The 16,288-nt window shown below is 41.7% G+C and overlaps 1 protein-coding gene across 3 annotated transcripts in view; it reads left to right on the forward strand.

Annotated features, from left to right (window-relative positions):
• Positions 1-10,636: 10,636 nt before the first annotated feature.
• The window catches only part of LOC147709479 (cysteine-rich secretory protein 2-like), a 190,299-nt gene continuing 184,647 nt past the window's right edge, over positions 10,637-16,288 (forward strand). For all 3 annotated transcript variants that reach the window (XR_015296696.1, XM_086928038.1, XM_086928039.1), the window contains exon 1: positions 10,637-10,695. The gene's annotated coding sequence lies outside the window, so the exon portion shown is untranslated. The remainder of the gene's footprint in view (positions 10,696-16,288) is intronic.

Genomic DNA, 16,288 nt, shown 5'->3' on the forward strand with positions numbered 1-16,288 from the left:
CCCCACACACCGAGACTATCAACATCGCAACTTTCACAGAGAGCACTGGCACAGGAATCAGAGAGACAAAAAACGAGAAACTAACGAAAGCTCTGAGCAACATCTCATGGTCACCCATCCTGTCACACCTTGTAACCTTAAGCATAGCCATTTGACAAACAATAATACAGCTTTTTATCCTGAATGCAAATCACAAGGCCCCTGGACCATCTTGAACAGAGGCAATATATTAGGATTATTAAGAGTGCATAAAAATATAGCACACCCAAGATTCTCAGACACTGAAACAATAGAGCTCAAACCTCCCTCAGATAATCACACCAACAAAACCACCATTGTAACATGGTCTTATGCCCTCCCTGCCAGTCAAATTCTGAAAAATTGTCAACTGTTTGAAGAGTTGGGAATCAAAGTAAGCGCAGCTTCTCCCCCTGAATATCCAGCTGTTTTTCTTCTTGAGAAAGACTTTCTAATTGCCCTGTAACCTTTAGTGAAGGAGCCTCTAAGATCATATTGTCCAATGCAGAAAACACCATCAATGTTAATAAATGCAATAGGGCCACTGTCACTCAGGAACCCTTCAATCTGCTGCAACTTTAGGGATCACTTGGTCGCAAACCAAGGGACGAAATTGACTCTAACATACTGCAGGATGATTGGAGCTCAATTCCACTTTTTCTGAACCACAAGGACTCGGCATGAATTAATGGCCACAGAAAAACTCAAAGAACCAACTCCTCAAATGCCCACTCAATGATTTCCTGGAATGTAGCAGGGATAAAAAGATCTTATTGGACCCAGATTTGGAAGATTTACGATCATCTAATGATATAATATGCCTGCAAGAAACCTGGTTGAATAAGAACTTTCCTTTAAAGGGATATACAGGATTTCATGTGCCAGCCAAACAGGGGTAAAAGGAGGCCAATTGAAGGGAGGCCTCACAATTTACATAGCAATTAATAAGACCCTTAAGATATGAGATCTGAACCTAAATACTTTGTGCATGGTACGTATTAAAATCAGCAATTGGAAGTTTAAAGCAGCCAAATGGGCCCTTCTACCACTGAACATCTATATAAATCCAAGACTTCCAGTAAAGCATCACACGATAACGCAAATAGAGGGCTTGCTAGAACAGTTACTGGCCCCATCCCATAGATGGTAACCAGAGATTTTAACTTAAACTTGGCTAATCAGAGTACACGGGATGGACTCTTGAACAAAGTAGATGCCGGATGGAGAATTCCGCAGCAAGTTTTGCCCTTTACAGACCTACCAAAACCAAAGCACTTATTCCTTCGTTTTCTAGAGGGCTTTGGCCTTTGTGCTCCTAATGACCAATGACCAATGACCTACACTCATAAGGCAAGCAAAAGCAGTTCAACGCTCAATTACACTTTTACATCCCTGCCCTTGTTTGGCAAGCTCAGCTCCTTTAAAATAAACCTCAAATGCGTAAGTGACCATCACCCACCAAAAATAGTACTTCAAACTGATTTATGGTGCTGTTGATGTGTCTGTTTTCTTCTTCAGTCTATCCCTTGCGCCGGGAAACCTACTGCGGGTAGCTGTGCGCATTATAAATTCAAATATAAATAAATAAAAACCGAAACAGCTCTTACAACCGGATACTACACTGCAGCTCGCAAGCCGATACACACTTAAGAAAGCGCGTGCTCTGGAACTATACATTGCAGGGTCCATATGACACCACGCTTTGGGTGGAGGGAAACACACTCCAAGAAGAGCTCACCCAGTACCTCAGAGTTCATGTAGCCTCTGAACTCGTCCAAAGAAAGCCTCAAATTAAGAATTGGTACACAAAGACACTTAGAAATGGACAGAAAAATATGGACAAGCAAGTCAAGGCCATCGCTTCCTCAAGTGACACAATAAGTGTGAAAGATAAAGTCAAAAAACTAAGGAAACCCTACAAAGAAATCACACTGGGCAGTGAAACAAAGTAAAGAAAATGAGTTCTGGATACAAGTCCACAAGGCATGCTCTAGTAAAAACCATCAAGAACTTTGGCGTGTGATCAAGCAATATCAAAATGCACCTCCAAGACTTGAAGGGAAAGTCGTTGAGCTCCGGTCCTGCATATCACACATACAATCCTTGCACTTCAGGGACACACCTGACTCGCAGTTAACTCCTTATTATACAGTCCTTCCACCATTGAAGTACCAGGAAAAAGCCATAGACAACTGCATCTGAAAAAGAAGGGGTGATGGTGCCCCTGGCCCAAATGGCCTGCCAGCATCTATGTTTTAAAAGACACAACGTATTGGACAATAGCATTTTTTACAATATTTGGTCATTGCTAAGCAACAAATTCAGTTTCTACTTCTCGGCCTGGCTGTGTGCGGCACCGCCTTCATAACAAAGGGTCCTTACGCAAACCTTAAGAGCAACCAACTGATTGCCTTATTTTGTTAGGCACCTCCGAGAAGATTTAGAATTGTAGGCAGTGTCTGAAAAGCTCATCTGTTTTAACCAGACCAGTGTAAGGCCCAACTCAGGCACTTTAGACAATCTGGTGGCACTTGAAATGAAAGTGGTCAGAAATTAGCAAAAGCCAGTTGCTCAAAGCTTGTTTTATCGACTTCACAAAGGCATTCAACCATGCCCCTTAAAGTCTAACTCCAAGGGATGAATATTCCATCAAATCTCCTTTGTGCAATTCAGCCCCTATACACAAACACATGGGTCCAAGTCAAGCTGGGCGAAATTCATCCGCTGTCTTATGAAATTCAAACAGAGGACTGAAGCAAGGAAGTGTCCTAGCCCCATTTCTTTTTAACTTATTCTGGGCAGATTGTACAACTCGACTAAACCAAGCAGATTCACATCCCCCAAAATTAGCTCAACAAATGATCACAACCTTGCATTATGCAGACTATACAGTACTACTGAGCCAAATCAGTATCAGTCTTTAGAGGCTACTCAATGCCCTGGATACTTATTGCAAGAAAAAAAAATGTTGGCAATCATTCAATCATGTAGGAGTTGTACAGCGTGGCTTATCAGCCTTGAGGGTATCCAGGCTCTAAGCTGTGGGTCCCTTCCTGAAGTCTGTCAGTGATGATGAAGTTCTGGAGGTGTAGTGGGAGGGTGTTCCAGGACTTGGCGGCGAGGTGGGAGAAGGAGCATCCTATGGCGTGGCAGCGGCAGATGTGCAGTGTCTGTGCAAGGGCGAGGTGAGAAGAGTGGAGGTTTCTGGATGGTTGGTGGAAGTTCAGGCGGTCATTCATGTATGCAGGACCTGGTATTGGAGGGCTTTGTAGGTGTGGGTCAGTAGTTTTACTTTCCAGGAAGGAGAGCCAGTGGAGGTCTCTCAGGTGTTGGGGGATGTGGATCAGTGCCTCATTTGAGCCAGTGGTTTCCGGTGCTCTGTACTGGCACTTATTTGTCAGCGCCGTCTATTATGTCAGCTGCCTCATGGTGGTGCTGTTTGTGTAATTTAGAGACAAGAAGTAGAAAACTTGTTTATTCATTCAGTATGCTTTAAAAAGAACTAATACCTGTTGCCCAAGGAAGTCACTGAGCTGTGGGGGCCTCGAACAGTCTGTATTGTCACACTTGTAGCAATGTGATGGTTAGTAGTTGTGTAGGTGCTGTCATTGGCAGCGCTGAAAGTGGCAGTGGGTGGTGCAAGCTACAGTAACCTCCTGACGAGGGCCCTGGCACTTCTTTTTTTACAGATTAAACACTGACGTGGATCCTTTTGGGCAGGTTGAGAATCAGTCTGGCTGCTGCTCTGGGTCGTCTGGAGTCTTCTCATGAGTTTGCTGGTGGTGCCGGCATAGAGTTCATTGCCGTAGTCTCGAAGGCTGGTAATGAGGGCCTGTGTCACTGTTTTCCTGATGCGGAGCCATTTGTAGATTCTGCGGAGCATGTGGAGCGTGTGGAAGCTGAATGCGTTGAGCTGTCGTTTCATGAAGAGTTTGATGTCCAGGATGATGCAGAGATTGCGGGTGTGGTCTTTCGGAGTAGAGGAGAGTCAGAGTTCTGATGGCCACCAAGAGTCGTTGCAGAGGGATGTGTCGTTGCCGAAATCACCACGCCAGTTTTCCTTGTGTTGAGCTTCAGGCAGTTGTCTTTCATCCAGGTTGAGACGTTCTTCATACAGTTGTGAAAGTTGGACTTCGTCGTTCTAGGGTCCACTGAGAGTCAATCTGGAAAAGACACATTGTTTGGAAATGCCTCATTTAAAAAGGCTCATGGCACATGGGCGGTGCCATTGTTAAGAGAACAAGCTTGTATACACATATGAGTGTTTGGCGCCAGGATCATGCATTTCACCTACAGCAGTTGAATGCCCTGAAGCTTAAACTTGCTTTACTCATTTTCCCCCTCAGGTAATTATCAGACAATACAGCAAAGTTCATTACTTCGTGTTGTAAAAGCCAAACTATTTTGAACCTTGGCCTAGTGTGCCGAAGCTTTTCAGAATAATCTGACATTGTTTCTACATGTTGCACAATGCAAAGTATTCTGCATCCTTTTCGGCCATCGCAGTCCCAAATAAAGCTTGGATTTGTGGTGATCAAAATACCCTTTTGTGCTGTGTGGAGCAGATACCAAGATCCTCAAATTCATCTGATTTGGGAAGAAATGCTCACAGATTCATCCAAGAATGCCTGGACAATTGCGCTACAAGGAGCACTTTTAAGCTCAAATCAGAATCACTATAGGGCCAACTTTTAACACAAAAACAGTTTAAATCTTGGCTTAATATACAAGTTTGAAACATCTGGCTCATTACTGATTGGGAGTCCTTTAGACGCAGACGCCACGCTTGGATGTCCATTCACTTCTACAAGTACTTGGCACTGCAGACATATTTGACAAAGAATTACAGACAGGCAAACACATTTTTAAGATCCGGCTGCTGCAACTCTTTGGCAAAGCCCTGACACTCGATCATCAGCCAAAGTGGTTAGAGTGGTTAGACATTTTGAGTGACTTCTCAAATCCTCTTCTATTTCATTAAAAAATTCTGAAATGCAGACTGAAACATGCACTTTGAATACCAGCAGCAGACTTCCCTGGTGAGCAGTAGCTTTACTACAGTGATCTAATGAGCAACTAGAGTGCTAACATTCAGAGTTTATGGCAAATGTGTGACACATCTGAATGCCTTCTTGATGGAACCAAAGTAACCAAAGTAAACAAGCATTGAAAATGCAATAGATCTCGCCCTCGTTTAATTTAAAGCCATTCTGTTTGCAATGAGGTGGCTTTTTAGCTTTGCTTTTATTAGTGTTTTTAAAACTTTCATGTAAATAACATGCATATGTATGCATATATGTATATGTATGCATGCATTTATATTTGTATTTATATAGATATGCAGATTATATATGTTTATATATGTATGTATATATATATACACATAGATATATATAAATGCATATGTATATATATGCATATATATATGTGTATATGTGTGCGTGTAGAGAGAGGTAGAGGTAGAGAGGTAGAGAGGTAGAGGTAGAGAGGTAGAGGCAGAGAGGTAGAGGTAGAGAGGTAGAGACTAGTAGAGAGAGGTAGAGAGGTAGAGAGTAGAGAGTGAGTAATAGAGTTGAGTGAGTAGTAGAGAGCAGTAGAGAGCAGTCGAGAGAGTAGCAGAGTGAGTAGTAGAGAGTAGTAGAGTGAATAATAGAGTGAGTAGTAGAGAGTAGTAGAGAGTGAGTAGTAGAGAGTAGTAGAGAGTAAGTAGTAGAGTGAGTAGTAGAGAACAGTAGAGAGTGAGTAGTAGAGAGTAGTAAAGAGTGAGTAGTAGAGAGTAGTAGAGAGTGAGTAGAAGAGAGAGAGAATAGTAGAGAGTAGTAAAGAGTGAGTAGCAGAGAGTAGTAGAGAGAGTAGTAGAGAGTGAGTAGTAGAGAGTAGTAGAGAGTGAGTAGTAGAGTGAGTAGTAGAGAGTGAGTAGTAGAGAGAGAGTAGTAGAGAGTGAGTAGTAAAGAGTAGTAGAGAGTGAGAAGTAGAGAGTGAGTAGTAGAGAGTAGTAGAGAGTGAGTAGTAAAGAGTGAGTAGTAGAGAGAGACTAGTAGAGAGTGAGTAGTAGAGGGTAGAGAGTAGTAGAGAGTGAGTAGTAGAGAGTAGTAGATAGTGAGTAGTAGGGAGTGAGTAGTAGAGAGAGAGAGTAGTAGAGAGTAGTAGAGTAGTAGAGAATGAGTAGTAGAGAGTGAGTATTAGAGAGTAGTGGAGTATTAGAGAGTAAGTAGTAGAGAGTAGTGGAGAATATTCCAAAGTTTGGCACAGCACCACTTGCACAATAAGTCCAATCAAATCATATCACTTAGAGTCCTTATTGAAGCACTGAATCTTGGTGTATATTCAAATGCTTTTATTTTCCTGAAGTTTATGTACCACAGCCAGCCAACGCATTTCGTTCGGTACAACAGAACTTCTTCAGGGCGTTCTTATTTCCTTCAAGTTATGTTGGTATCCTGCTGTCATATAACTAGACCCCTGGCGCATACCGGGGGCTCCTGGTGGGCTAGTTGGCCCCCAGGGACCCCCAGTATGCTACGGGAATTAGTTCCCCCTCTGCAAACGCACCAGGGTCTGCATTGCAGAGAGGTGGAAAAAGGGGCATAGCCTCATTACACCTCTGCAATGCAGCCCATTGGCGCATACTGGAGGTTCCAAGTGGGCTAGTTGGCCCCCAGGGGCCCCCAGTATGCAAGGGGAATTAGTTCCCCCTCTTCAAACATTCAAGGGGGCTGTGTTGCAGAGAGGTGTTAAAAGGGGAGTGGCTTCATTACACCCCTCTGCATTGCAGTCCCCTGGCGCATACTGGAGATTCCTGGTGGGCTTTCAGGTCTTATATAGTTAGGAATTAGCATAAAAAAACCTTTGAAATTCACTGAAAAAACAATAGGTTTCAGGCCTTATATAGTTAGGAATTAGCATTTAAAAAACCTTTGAAATTCACTGAAAAAAACATAGGTTTCAGGCCTTATATAGTTAGGAATTAGCATTTAAAAACCCTTTGAAATTCACTGAAAAAACCCTAGGTTTCAGGCCTTATATACTTAGGAATTAGCATTTAAAAAACCTTTAAAATTCACTCAAAAAACTATAAGTTTTAGGGGTGTTAGAGTTAGCTGGACATTTCACTCACACAAAACCATTGAAATTGCTCCTATATAGTTAGTTGTACTAACTATATTTCGCGCACCCGCAATCCACTGCTGATGATGTCACATATTACATCATTCATGACATGGTCAGTGACATCACTGATGACATCTCAAATGACATCACTGATGACATCACTGATGACATCATCCACGTGACAATCACATACACCTTTTCGTACACTAGTAAAATCTTTCATCACTCTTTGTAAAATACAGAGTATCATATTTGAATCCATTGTTACAGCAATACAAGTATCTAAAAACCCACTCAGTGATTCATAGATGTATACACACATCTAATCACTTACCTGTAGATTCACTCATACATGCTGTCAATGAACAATAGAACACTATCAAAAATACTTATACACCTAAATCGACATTACACACCAGCACACATCCTATTCATATATGAAGTAATCCTACTCACTTATGCAAACAATGGATCACACTTACATATTTACTTAGCTACACACTTATACAAACACAACTTCATCTATTCATTTAGATAGTAAGTCATACTTAGTGAATTATAAAATCATTATTACAAGTATAACGTTATCCATACAGTCACTCACACAATCATTGAGTCTTATGTGTACTTATTTATATACAACAACTGACACATACAATGCCTTTTATTTTTCTAGTTTGTTGGACATGTACCATTGAGAAATATATTTGCTCATCACCACACCCATAAAGATATTCACTCACCCAAACAACTGTTAGAACATGAAGTTTTAACTTCATACATCTAGTGAATCAACTATTCACACATCTTTGGGCAGTCGCACACCCCCCACCGAACCACACACACATTCACTCTCCCATACAAATACTCAGTTAACTAATCAATAACTAATATAGACTTTCACATAGCTAGTAACTAACTGGAGAACCAGTTTACACAACAACTGACAAAGTGATACAGATATTCAAACAGTTTAGTCACTATCCACTATATTTAGTGAGACACTATAAATTGGTCAAGTAAACAGTCAATTACACTGCTACTAAATCCTCCATCCAAATATTTATATTTATATATCCACTCATTCTTCAATACAAATTGCTATATATATATAATGCATATTTAAATAACGAAGCAAACCACATTCACTGGATGATGTCATCAGTGATGTTCATCAGTGATGTCATTTGAGATGTCATCAGTGATGTCACTGACCATGTCATGAATGATGTAATATGTGACAACATCAGCAGTGGATTGCGGGTGCGTGAAATATAGTTAGTACAACTAACTATATAGGAGCAATTTCAATGGTTTTGTATGAGTGAATGTCCAGCTAACTGTAACACACCTAAAATTTATAGTTTTTTGAGTGAATTTTAAAGGTTTTTTAAATGCTAATTCCTAACTATATAAGGCCTGAAACCTAGGGTTTTTTTCAGTGAATTTCAAAGGGTTTTTAAATGCTAATTCCTAACTATATATAAGGCCTGAAACCTATGTTTTTTTCAGTGAATTTGCAAGGTTTTTTAAATGCTAATTCCTAACTATATAAGGCCTGAAACCTATTGTTTTTTCAGTGAATTTCAAAGTTTTTTTTAATGCTAATTCCTAACTATATAACACCTGAAAGCCCACCAGGAATCTCCAGTATGCGCCAGGGGACTGCAATGCAGAGGGGTGTAATGAAGCCACTCCCCTTTTAACACCTCTCTGCAACACAGCCCCCTTGAATGTTTGAAGAGGGGGAACTAATTCCCCTTGCATTTTTTAAATGCTAATTGCTAACTATATAAGGCCTGAAACCTATGGTTTTTTCAGTGAATTATATATATATATATATATATATATATATATATATATATATATATATATATATATATATATATATATATATATATATATATATATATCTCAAATCCTGTATTATGACGCCTCGTACACTCCACGCGGATTCAAAGCAGGACACGGACCCAATTTCTTTTTGTGCCTCAAATGTTTATTTCGGCCAGATGTCTGAGACGCGTATATATATATGTATATATTCCATAAGAAAACACCCAACACTTGGGGGCCCTCTCACAAGGTGTTATTCTTTATTTCAGCAAGGCAGCATCAACCAGAAGTACGGTGAGTGCAGCAGGGTTTTGCCAAAGTTCCTGACGCGTTTCAGGCTCATCTCGCCTTTCTTCAGAGGGTTGGCAACAGGGAGAGGCAGCTTGCAGGTGTTACTTGTAGTGCTTAACACGACTGGTTCCGCCCAGTGGGCGTATGCTTGCGCTGCATTCTGGTACTTGAAGTATTTTGGCATTAAAACCTGTAGTAGGGCCAGCCACCAAACTCCTCACAATTGTTTAAAACAACCACAGTGGGTTACAGTGTCACCTGTGCTGCCGTGATGCTGTTTTCTCTACTGACTGGAAAACACGATGTTCTCTTGCCACTACGTACTCATGACGGGCTCGACCTGCTCGCCCACAGAGAGGGGCTCTCCGTGACCTAGCCAGGCCACAATATATTCCATGAGAAAACACCAGACACTTGGAGGGCCTCTCACGATGTATTGTTCTTTATTTCGGCAAGGCAGCGTCAACCAGAAGTACAGGGAGTTGCCATCCTTTTGAAGAAAGGCGAGATGAGCCTGAAACGCGTAGGGAACTTTGGCGAAACCCTGCTGTACTCACCGTACTTCTTCTACGGTGAGCTAAGGTTCTTTTAACAAATTCTATACTTTAGTTTTCAAAATTATCAATGCATGATCAAAAGTAAACTAATTTATTTTAGGTGGCAATTTTTTTTCTTATTTTGACCTTCTGGAATATTGTGATTTGATTAATTATATTTACATTAATTGCAAATGTAATTTAAATTAATTTAAAAGCTCCTTAGCATTTTTTAATGTAGTTAATTACTCAAATTAAAAATATGTTAAATATCTATTTTGAGATTAGTAAGCTTTTTACATGTTCCCTATAGTTTAAAATGCAGAGATCTCAAGCCTTCACTAAAATTGCTCTCTGACTCTTTCCAGCCCTCCACAACCTTAAGTACAAATAACATAAACAGGCACTCACATATATTTGATAACCCACATTACCTTTACAGGTAAGACATCAAATAAACGTACGACACCACTTGGTGGATATGGGAAATGTTCGCTGTTGGACGGAAAAAAACTTTTAAACATGAATGCATGCCTTAGCTGGGGCTTTTCTATTTGACTGGAATTGTGAAAATCCCGAATTAAGGCTTCGGCTGCCAAGCCCTTCCGGGATAGACAGGCACTGTCAGACCGGTTCCGAAGCATTGTTTTGGGAGCCCTCCAGTCTGTCGCCGTAATTATTACAATAAACAACACGCTTTTTTAGGATTGGATTTGATGACATCATTCCATTGTGTTTCGTGCTCTATCTCTAGGGCAATTTAGTTCCCCTTACATAATCGGGAAACCACCAAACAGGAAATATGTGAGCTATATAACCCACAGTGACCAAAGAGCACCAAGCCACAAGAACAGAATCGTTCTGCAGGTACAAGGCATCTCTCCACAGAACCGCCCATCAACAGGTGAGCAGTAACCTGTTTGAAACGTTGTGAGGGAAATGCTGATGAGTGCGTTGTTGAGGATTACACGTATTTAATATGTGACAGAACTTATGCTTCATGCTTCACAGCACTAAATTTATTTGAGAAAATGGATGGGCCCAAATAACGTTCAAATGCAAAATGAGGCACTATCATGTTCCTTTAAGTTTTTTTTATAAAACTACATTTAATTAAGGTGATTCCGGGGACTCATTTCCTTGCTTCATTCCCCATTTTTGTGACCGAAAATATTCAGTGAATTGATTTATTTTTTATGTGAATCTTTACTTAACAATGTCATGATTAATTAATCTAGATAGACCCACTCTCTAAGATTCAAACACATAAACCAGCCCTTAAGCATGAATGCAAGACCATAAAGGCATTTCAGTTTGCCTCGATACGTGGATGTGATGTTTAATTGATGCTATCATCCAACCTCTTTCTAGAAATGTCCCTTAAATTACAGTTGAAATACTTTTTTAATGAAACTCCACTCCATATTCTGCAAGATCTACCTGTGAATTATCTTCTTTTCGCAACACACACAACGTTAGGTCGGATGCCTAATTTGCCAAGGGAAGGAGCATTTGTTCTAAAATATATCTGTTTGCAAATATATTTGCAAGCGTCAGAAAGCCACTTTCACAGCTACAGAAAGCAGTGTAAACACCACAGGGACATATGGGATACCTTGAGCACAACCCAGCACTAATTTAACACTCGCCCGGGGCAGAATAGGAGGAATTTGGTAATTCCGCGGCGTTACTATTGTAACCAAAGTTCCCCCTATTTTTGTTTCATCTGTGTGCTGCAGTGTAAGGTCTCTGTGCACTGCAGCCAAGAATAATTGTGCTTGGAAATTGATCATGTGATCAGTGATATTCAATGGCTAATACCACTTCAAAATGTTTCATCATAGAGTCACCTCTAACACCATCCTCTTCGCCTTCTCTAGTCTAACATTCCTCACCCTCATGCTCCTCTCTAATCAAATGTTATATTTCGTCTCTTGCTGATAGAGCGCGCAGGTCACCCGACCAGCATTGTTACCAAATATGCACACTAGGGCCCATAAAATATTTCTCGTAATACTTTAATCAGGTAACGCACACTCTACTATCAGCAGTTCGGTTCCTTTCTATTTATTTCAATGTACCTGACTTACCAATCCTCATCTCAGGTACCTAAGATCACAATGGACCTAGGAGCTAGCTGTGGGGAAAGTAGACAACACAAATACCATATACCATTTCAATTTCTTTGTACTCTTTATAATAACCACAAACGCAAGGAGTTTCAAAAACCTTTATCTAGTTATCGTTTTCTTCAGTTTTCGTGAGCCACAGGTTAATACAAATCAAACTATCTATTACTAAGATTAAGAAAACAGTATAACAATGAATCAAAGTGAGAAACATTTAGAAATTCGGAAAATAAAGGGAAGGGAAAATAAGGAACACGCTAAATTTAGATCAACAGACTTTTATAACTTTACTAAAGGCGGGTAGGAAAAAGGGAACATACTAGTCAGAGCCAACTTTCAGTTATTACTAACAGTCTATGAGAAACGAAACTTATGCAATTTGACTTATACAGATGTGCTTATTCTCTAAAAGGAGGGTAAGAATGGGACAAACTATATATGCATATGATTCTGAATTCGGCTAAGGGTAGGGAGAGAATGGAACATGCTAATACATCAGTTTATACGAGAAACTTATATGTAGAGAAAAACAGGGTAAAGGACAAATAAGTAATTTGCTTTATTCGGGAAAGGGAAGAGAAGCTTAGACAGACAAACACCCACGCAACTTTATATTTACCTAGGACAGAATGAAGACCAACCCTGGCCACGGGTCGGTTGGAAAAGTAAGGAAAGGACCCTCAAGGACTTAGGCTGCCAGTAGGCGAGCAGTAACAGCTCATGGACAGTCAGGACAGGATAACCTCAGGATTTGGATCAGGACTGGGCTCACCAAAGGGTATGACCAACACCTGCAGCTTCGGATGCAACGCCTGCGCTACCCCCTCTCTGCAGGGAATCTGCCAATAACCCTGATTGGGTTCTCGAATCTCCTAGCAAAGTGCTTCGCCAGCACTTAAGGTTTCCCAAACTCCGACTGAGTCTGGGGAAATTACGGACAGAGTGCTCCGCAGCTCTCTGTATCAGTCACCTATAGAGTTTGTTGAGTCAGTGACAGGTCAGTTATTCGGACAAGTCGGACAATTTCTCTAGCTAAACCTAGGCAAATGATACTGTTTTCGGGACAATGTACCACCCACAAATGTTGCAAGTGAAAGGTTCCCTAATTTCTGATTGGGCAAGAGAGGAGGTTAGGTCATGGTACCTCCTAAAATTTTGACTTTCTCAGACTTAATATTCATTTTCGAACCCACCCCTTTCATTACAGTTCCCATGGCAAGAGAGGTTTTAGCAGACAATGGGGTACACAAAATCTAATACACTTGTTGCCACTGCAGGTACAAATCGGCTTCTTTAGCTGGGTTAGAGAGCAGGTTCCCAGGAGCATCTTGGCTTCTGCTGCCAGCTGGCTGGGTTCCACTGTTGCATGACTTTCTTTCCCCCCGTCACATGACTGGCCCCATTCGGGCTTCAAGATGGAGTAGCGGTGCTTCCCAGGCCCCCCCTCCCGAGGATGGTACATGAAAAGTAAGCGAAAACAATTTAGAAATACAGGAAAAAATGAATACACTGTATACTGTGAATGGCTATACTACATCCCTTACTTTATATTAACTATAGCGTTAGGAGTTAAGCAGAATAAATAGCTTTGCTAAAGCAGCAGTGCAAGCACGGAGCATGTAAAAAACAAAGCGGCCATATTTAGCAATACTGCGCATGAGCGACAAGTTCCCTCCAGAACTGCGAGTGCGTCACATCACGTGGGTATGACCGACGCATGCGCAGACTAGATTCCCGCAAAGCAGCAACCATATTATTAGCAAGCTTCATTATTATGAGTAAACACATAGGCAAGCGTCACTGGGACACCCCCGTGTAGTGTAAAAAGGCAATATTAGAAAGACAAAACATATTGAATTCGTTTTATTAATGTTATTCGAGGTTCTTGATACAAGCAAGTCGCGTCACATGCAAATACTTGCTCCATCATTGCCTTCTACTCACTCTCTTGCTCACCCACCTCTTCCTTTACCACTTAGCCATCTTTTTCTTTTTTCTCACCTTCATCTTTTTTATCCTCACACTCTACTATTATCACCCTCCTCCATTTCTCATCCCTGCACCTCATCAACATTTCCTTGTCAAGGCTCTACAATTATTGATCATGTTCGCTGACCTATAGAGCCACAGGTATGGAAGCTGTTCACCCGGGGCCGTATTACACATTATCATTGTTTGCGCCCGCCACACCTTGCAAAGGGTGCGCTGGGCGCAAACAATGATAATGCCCCCTATTATGGTGAACTCACAATGCCCTGGGGGCAGCACATTCATGTGAAAACACAGAGCAGCTGCTCTGTGTATTCACTGTGCAGGCGGCACCCGCCTGCACTTTCCAAGGGGATTAGGGATCACTTTGCAGGCGGGTGCAGTCGCTGAGTGCACCCGCCTGCAAGGGGATGTCTGGGGGGTCCACAGAACCCCCTTTTCCCTCCGCAGAGGGCTGCTCTCGGGGGGCGCACTGATAGTGCACCACCTCTTAAATGGCGTACTGTCAGTGCGCCTGCTGCGGTCTTCTTTGATTTTGCACCCATGTCTGCAATATGGCTGGGGTGCAGAGTCAAAGGAATTTCCTCATTTGCATAGGGTACGCCCCTATGCAAATGAGGGCATACTCTCTGAAGGTAATGCTGCCGCATTCAGTAGGCCAGCGCTAGCAGCATTATAGAGGGGACACACACGCGTCTGCTCCCCTTCTATAACACCAAAGAGCACAAGGGACACGCACAGCAGACACAAATGCCGATTGCGCCCCCGGGGCACATTTTGTAAAATGGCCCCTGGGTTTTCTGGACTACTCATGAAAGGCTGCCACCCCAGCTACTAGTTAATCGGTAGCTAATAACATTCGTGAGGTATGTGTTCTACCTTTCAAAATGCCCAAGAAATAATACAATTATTTCAAGTTCAAAGCACTGTCTTGTTATCCAGATCTGAGACTATGAGCAGTTCAGAATTTTTATATTGATGGCAGAAGATACAAGTTGTCAGAAATGAAAAGCTGACAAGATTTGAATATACCAAGTCACAGATTATAGGAACATATTGGCAGCAAGTGCATTAACCCACTGGGTGATCTTATCTATTTAGAATCCGTCAGCTCTATCTATGTTCCATTTCTATCTAAGCATATGGCAAACAAGAGAATGTGTTGGGACAAAGTTAATGCACAGTCACCGTCGGCCAAAAAGTGCTGTGTTTGCGCCTTATGTTCCTTCTAATTATGTTAGACTCACCGAGTGCCTCTGGAAATTAAGAGTAGGCAGTGCTGCCACAGGAGAGCCGCCAGTGCTGTTTTTCTTTAAATGGGAACTTTACTGCCCCTGCTGATGCTGTGTATGTGTTGTGTTGTGTTGTGTTAGTGAAACTTGTCAAACGTCTTCACTTCAGAAAAGTCGAAATATGTGGCACTGGTGCTTTATAGTGCTGCAAGTTAAGAATAAAGCAAGAAAAACGTTTAAAAAATACTAAGACATAAATACTAATTGTACATTTTCAATTATTTACCAAGGGATGGCAAAATACTATCAGAATATTTTGGCTCTATGTCATCTAGTAAGTATTGTATGTTGAGAGCTGTCGTGTCTCTTTGACATGGTAGGAGATTCACAGGTTTCCCTCCTTTTCACATTTGCATGGTAACAGCTATCCCCACTGACCACACCTGTCCCCAGGCCCTACAGTTAGCCCAAGGCATGGTGTTTTTCATGAATAATAAAGAAAGTAAACTTGGAAAGCAAGGCTGTTGGCCCAAATAAATCATTTAGAAAAAGAACATGCAATGTTTTTTTACTTGCACATCTGCCTTGGGAGGGTCACAGGGCAACCTCAGGAGGGTATGGCCCCCCTGGCCCTCCCTCTAGAACCAGGCCTGTTGCCACCTGGCCAGTTTTGTAAGTTGGCATGAGAGTATTACAATGTCCTGTCTGCTACAAAACAACAAGCATTTGCAATGCAAACCGTTTCGCCTTTGTCACCTTATATGTATTTAGCTATGCAGCACATTAGCATGGGTGCTGAAAAATATATTGGGGCAGATTTATGTTAACTGGCGCATCCCGAGGGATGCGCCAGTTAACGTGCACCACAGTGCACCAAAGCTACGCCACCCATGGTGCGCCGCATTTATAATGCGGCGCACCATGGTGCAAATACGGCACAGATGAGTGACGCATCTGTGCCGGAAATGTGGCGCATTGCTGGAGTTGCGTCGCAGGAACACTTCCTTATGGCGCAGGGCTTTACAACGTGACACATCTCTTAGATGCGTCACGTTGTAAATAGGGCGCATTGTTTGCGCCGCAGTTGCGTCAAATAAAGTGACGCAATTGCGGCGCAAGGGCATCATAAATCTGCCCCACTGTTCTT

Source organism: Lissotriton vulgaris, chromosome 6, assembly GCF_964263255.1.
Source record: "Lissotriton vulgaris chromosome 6, aLisVul1.2, whole genome shotgun sequence".
NCBI lineage: Eukaryota > Metazoa > Chordata > Amphibia > Caudata > Salamandridae > Lissotriton > Lissotriton vulgaris.